Genomic DNA, 6,210 nt, shown 5'->3' with positions numbered 1-6,210 from the left:
GGAGGCTGCCCGCGAGCGAGTAAGGCAGGCTGGCGCAGTCCGGGACTGTGGACTTCATAGCTGGGAATAAAGAAGGGCTGAAGAGGACGTCCATGTTGGGGTTCACCGAATGCTGCTTCGTAACCACGATGGGTTTCTCATTTCCAAACGTGTCAACTTCACTTTTCCGTCCCCTGACATTTAATACACTGATTTAAACATATATTGTGCATGAGTTACAAATCCTCACTTCTGCCACTCTGCTAGAACTTTTCCAGAAAAGCCTCCATTTCTTCCTTGATCCCCTTTCTACAAGTAATGCGAAGTTACTGTCAGTGTTTGGAGGCTGGAACTGACGAGCTGCTGGTCGGTCATCCTGGGCAAGCAGCGGGCAAGGCCGGGGGAGGTGGCGTGGAAGCACCGCGGAAGGGGAGGTGGAAACCCCCACGGAGTCACAGCGGCGGCACGAGGCCATGGCGAGGTGGCGCGGGCGCGGCGTGGCCCCTTCCCACGGGAAGAGCGAGTCCAAGTCTGTCCACTGCAAGACAGGAAAGCGGGCGAGCTGCTCCCACAGCCGCGCGCTGAAGTTGTGCAGGAAGAGGTCTCGGCGCCTCCCTGCCACGGGCTGCCCTGCCCACAGGTGGGCCCACAGGTGTTGTGGTCCTGGTCTTCGTTGCACTTGCCCCCACGCCCGGACCAGAGCAAGTGAATGTCGAGAGGCTCAGCATGCTTTTGCTGAGGGGCGCGGGTACCTGTATACGGCTATTGACAGGACAATTGCTTTTTTTCCCTCTTTAACAATTGTGAAAAAACATGAAGAGGAGTCAGCTTTTACCTAACATAGCTGAAAGTTGTTTAGAACCCAGTTAACTCTCCATTTCTCTACCAAACTCCAGTCTGGTTAGGTTTGCATCACAGTGAAATCCTACAGAATAGGACATTTCTTCCACTGCCTTGATGACATCATGAAAACTGGACCAGATGAGCAGGAAGCAGGGGTTGTCTTGGACGATTTAATAAGATACACAGGAAGCCAAAAGATGAGAGAGATAAATCCTATCACAATTCAAGGGCTAATCACTGCAGTCATGTTTCTGGGACCTAGTTGTTGTGACATTCTCTCCAAAGTGAAAGATACTTCATTTTCACTTTTTACTTTTAAAAAACAAGTACAGTGGCTGGAGGTCTCTGAATTCTTGAGACAATATATACCACTTTGGAGTGTGCTATTCTTACTAATTTATGGAAACCCATACAGTTAAAAGTTTTTAGAGGAGCCTGGAGGTGGCCCAGGTTCTAAGGCAAGCCAGTCTGCTACTTGAGCCTATTCACACATCTGATCTAACAATGCTTACTGTGTCTGAGAAAAATGGGAATATTATGAAAAGTTCTGGCAATTTCCAATAAGAGAAATGCAGTGCAGATACACAGGGATTGGGAATTGGGAATCAAAGCATTACTCCATGTTTCTCTTACACAGAAAATTATTTTTTTTTTGACAATTCCTCCTGCATTACCTCTTCTCCATGCTACATCTATTTCTTCATGGAAAATTCCATTGACAAGTTGACTGAGGAGAAAAAAAAACTCAGACTTTTATAGATGGTTCTGCACTATATTCCTGGAACCAACAGGGAGTGGCCTTTTATAGCATCACTGTTCTATTCAGGAATGTTCTTGAAAAATAGTACTGAAGAGAACGTATCCCAAGAGAAGAATTTCATACATTTCATTTTCCAGTTTGTCTGGACCAAGAGATAGCTCCTGAAGCACTGGCAGTGGCTAATGGTTTGACTGGATCGAGAGGGACATGGGAAAAATTGGAATATTGGTGAGAAGAAGATCTGGAGAAGAGATGTGCAAATGAACTTTTGCAATGTGCACAGAGTATGAAGATCTTCATATCCATGTTAATGTTCATCAGCGGACATTCAACGTAGAGGACAGTTTCAAATATCAGATGGAAATGACAGCGCGTTCTATTCCTGTCAGTCTTATCCATGGACACATAAAAAATGTCCATGAGACTACTCTGCATGGGTCAAAAAATGGACTTCCCCTCATCTGATCCTTTTATTGATACTATTGGGCACTTAATCTGTCAACATCAGAGACCAAAACTACCATTCTTCCTTGGGTGTGGCTGGAGGACTGGCTTTTGACAGGCTGTTTACATTACACTTTGCTCTTTGATGCTGGAGCTACAACCTCCACCAACAGGGGGAACTTTAATTAGAAGGACGCTTTAAAGCATGAGGATGGAAAAGAGATGTGCTCCATTCTAAATGCTCCCTATTCCTGTCAGCATCATGCCAGCCATGGTTCTTCATCTTAGAAGCAATAGTTAGTTCACAGTCCTTGATTTCTTTTGGCATTCCCAGGACCGGCTTGATCACAGTCCATCAGATATGTCAGCAGCAGCCAAAGTGTCTCCTTCCCAAATGTGTCAGGCCTCTCCTCCATGTTTCTAACTCATTATCTGTATCCTCAGCTTCTGCCTGTGGTTCCTCAGTCCTAGAGTTGACAGCTTCCTCCCACAATTATTATCTCTGTGGTATGTCACTATTCCCTTTTGGTTTCTCGGGCCCCTCAATACCTTTTTGACCCATTCCCAAAGTCTTGAGAATTTTCCATTTGACATCCCATCTGACTTCAAATTAGCAAATACACATTGGAGAAACCTTATGAATGTAAGATGTATATGGAAAAATCTGCCAGCAGTCAGTCCTCAATTTTATTGCATACAGAGAAACTTTACGAATATAATGATTCATTTGAACACACATGTCACTTTATATAAGAGACTGCACACAGGGAAGAAAAGTGATATAAGCATTAAATGTGGGAATGTCTTCAGCAAAAAGTTCCATGTCACTATTTATCAGAACACTCACACCAGTATCTTTAGACCTATGAGACTGGTATTGCTTTCTTGAGTGTCACAATTTGAAAGGCCCATTTTGGCCCTCTTTAAACCATATCTCTTCACAGGGCACTAAGTCCAGAACCAAAAGAAGGACCCAGCCAAAGCCCTATGGCATTCCTGCTTAAACATGCTCCTTGTACCACAGATCTCATAACTTCCTGTCCAAATAGCTCTGGGGCCAATTAGAGGGCCTACATGAGCCTGTTCCTCAGATTTGTTGATCAGCAAGTGTGGAAACACTTCAGCTTGTATGGTACACAAGAGGTGGGCAGAGGAAGGGGCTTGGCTGTACACGATGAAGTGCCACACACCCTCAATCAAATGCTCCTCACAGTGCAGGATGATCCTGAATATGAGAAGGGGGGAGTGGTAGGCTCCAGGCCCAGAGGAGTTCAGTCATATCTGTGATAATGCCCATGAATTCAAGAACCAAAATGCAAGCACTCATGAAAAAAAGAACTAAAATAGGAATGAGATGTTGTGAACATTTGAAAGTGTGCATGTGTTCAACAATAAATCAAAACTTATTATATATCAAAGAATTCACACTCAGGGAAAATCTTATCAAATATGATATGAGGAAATAAAGCTTTTCTCTTAGATATAACCGTATAAATCATGTTTCAGATGTGATACCAAACATTTTATAGAAAAGATTACAGAATACTTTTTTATTAATAAGTTCAGTCAATGTGGAATACCTATTCAAAGCTATTCAAAAAGCAACTGAATAATTTTAATAATCAGACAATGTACATTAAGCATATACACAAACTTTCCCTGAGATAGAAAGGATTTATCTGAAAATGTAGAGATACTGGACTTTCTTGTTAATCCAACATAACCATGACCATAAAATTAATATAGTAAATGATGCCATAACTAGAGTACATTTATCAAGATTTTCTACATTAATACCACCAGTATGGCATAATACACAGTGGAAATATAATAACCCTTTAGAAGTTTAAACTATCATACCACAAACCTTTTCTCCTATTATTTCTTGGAAAATATAAATAGCTTTTGACATTTGTAACTGAATTGTCCTTTCAATAAAAAGCTATTATTTTGGTTATGTTGCAAAAAAGGACTATGTGTGAAAAATGCTCAGTAGAACATATCAGCAGATTGCAAAATTTCAGGGCTAAAATTAGGTTAAGGGCATTGTCAGAAAGTGAATATTTTCATGTTAAAGTTTTTGAAACATATTTTACTGCAACTTGGGTTAAGGAAAAGCCTTGGAAGTACAAAGATAACTGCATAAACGATCTACCTCAGGGAGGATTTGAGATTCACCTCCCTAAAGGTACGTGTTGTGTATCAAAGGGGAATGCAACCTGGGGCCACAGAGATATTATGGGGGTTGTAAACTGGGAAAGACTGCCTAATCCTATTCCCATACCTCTGGATGTTTCCGTACATTCCAGAGGGTAAGAACCAAGGAGGTTTGCCTTCTCTTTCCAAGAAGAATTTGTTTACACAAGGGAGTAAAGATTACTTTCCCTCTCACAGGAGAAGAGAAACATTTGTCCTCTTATATAAATGCTCAGATTCATATTTTGGGGGTTCCTCATTTAGAGTAGAGAGCCAGGTACATGTAAGGTCACATCTATCTGGCTTTCATCACATGACCCAAGAAAGGGGAAAAAATTGAGACAAAATGAACTAATGCAGCTATTGATATGAGTAAAAATGCGTCCCTGACTCAGAAACCTTATGCTTATTTTTAGAATAATGCAAATAAATATAAATATTGAAACGTAATAGGTATGACATTTCCACTTTCTAAACTCACATTATATACCATTAAATTGAGAAAGACCTTTGAAGGCAAGAAAGGAAAGAAATACAACAGATGGAAGGGCTATGTCTAGAAAAGAATTATAGATGAGCTTATTGGCACATGGAAATGAAAATAATTGGAAAGATAGGAAGCCTTTTAAGACTATGAGAGAGTCATACTGCCAAAAAACCATAAATTTTTGCCTTTAAAAGTCTGTGATTGTTCAGTGCTTAAAACAACCCTTGGCTCCACAGTTCTCCAAGGTCAGAAATTAGACTGAAAAAGCTGTGCAGCCACCAAGTAGAGCAAAACCTAAGATGCATTTTAAATGCGCCCAAGAAGGACAGAAAGGAGAAACAACAACAACAACAACAAAATGAAACAAAAACTCCCTCATGATAAGTGGAGCCTGAACCCTCAGATTCAAGAACAACTTTGGAGCCTAATCACCAGACTCCCCACATTCCTAGGGTAAAGAATTCCACAGTACTTGCCAGTAGAATTCCAGAATTTCTCTAGACCAGTGAAATCTGGTGCCTAGACGTGAAGCAGAAATATTTAATGGTCACCAAATATCCACGTGCTCTCCTACTTTCCCTAACTGCTTTGCAGTTAAAAGAAGTTGTGTTAGGAGTTTTATCCAACAGACTTTGAGCAAAAGTGACCTGAGTCACTCTGGCACAGAAGCATTGAGATACAGTTCTCTCTTCCCTGTAAAGGTTACCTGAAAACTAGGTAGTAGTGTTTCTACATGATACAAGCCACCTGGATCCCACAGCTTAGAAGGAAGCTCCCCTTGAGAACCACTGGACTCCTGCCGATTTTGAGTGAGAAATAAGTGCATGTTGTTAAACTACGGAAATTTGGAGGGCTTTGTTACTACAGTATTGTGTATCCCAGCAGTGCTCAATCAGGGGTGATTTGGGCCCTACTAGAGATATCTGGCCATGTCTGGAGGCATTTTTGGTTGTCACAATTGCAAAGGGAAAGCCACAAGCATCTAGTGGGTAGAGGCCAAGGATGCTGCCAAACATCCTGTGATGCACAGGACAGCCCCCCATACAGAGAACTGTTTGGCCAAAAATGCCGATGGTGTCACTGTTGAGGAATCCTGGCCAAGCCTAACCGGGTCCACATGACATTTAAATGGCCCATGATATACTGTTAAGTGAAAAAAAATCTCAGATTTATTCTAATCATCTTTATGCAGCATTTTGAAATGGTGTGAATCTCCCTGTATCCACTTGTGCCTGTAATCTATTCTTTCCACACTCTCCAGAGTGATCTTTTTAAAAAATGTAAAGCAAATCACATCACTTCCCTCCTCAAAACTTCAAAGGCTCCAGTCACACTCATAATAAAAACTCTACTCTGTACCTTGGCCTATGAGGTACCTGCCCTCCTACCAATCCAATGTCATTGCTATCCCTTACACAAGGCCTTATACTGTCCTTCAGATTTGCCACATACATTCCTGCCGTGGAACCCTCTTCCTGATCTGTTTATCCTCTAGATAACT

At 41.6% G+C, this 6,210-nt stretch overlaps 1 pseudogene; it reads right to left on the bottom strand.

Annotated features, from left to right (window-relative positions):
• Nucleotides 1-242: 242 nt before the first annotated feature.
• LOC118021309 lies at nt 243-2,938 on the bottom strand (annotated as a pseudogene).
• Nucleotides 2,939-6,210: the final 3,272 nt, after the last annotated feature.

The sequence above is a fragment of the Mirounga leonina genome, unplaced genomic scaffold (assembly GCF_011800145.1).
Source record: "Mirounga leonina isolate KUSES-001 unplaced genomic scaffold, KU_Mleo_1.0 Mir_174, whole genome shotgun sequence".
Taxonomy (NCBI): Eukaryota; Metazoa; Chordata; class Mammalia; order Carnivora; family Phocidae; genus Mirounga; species Mirounga leonina.
This window is presented reverse-complemented; position numbering and strand designations above follow the sequence as displayed.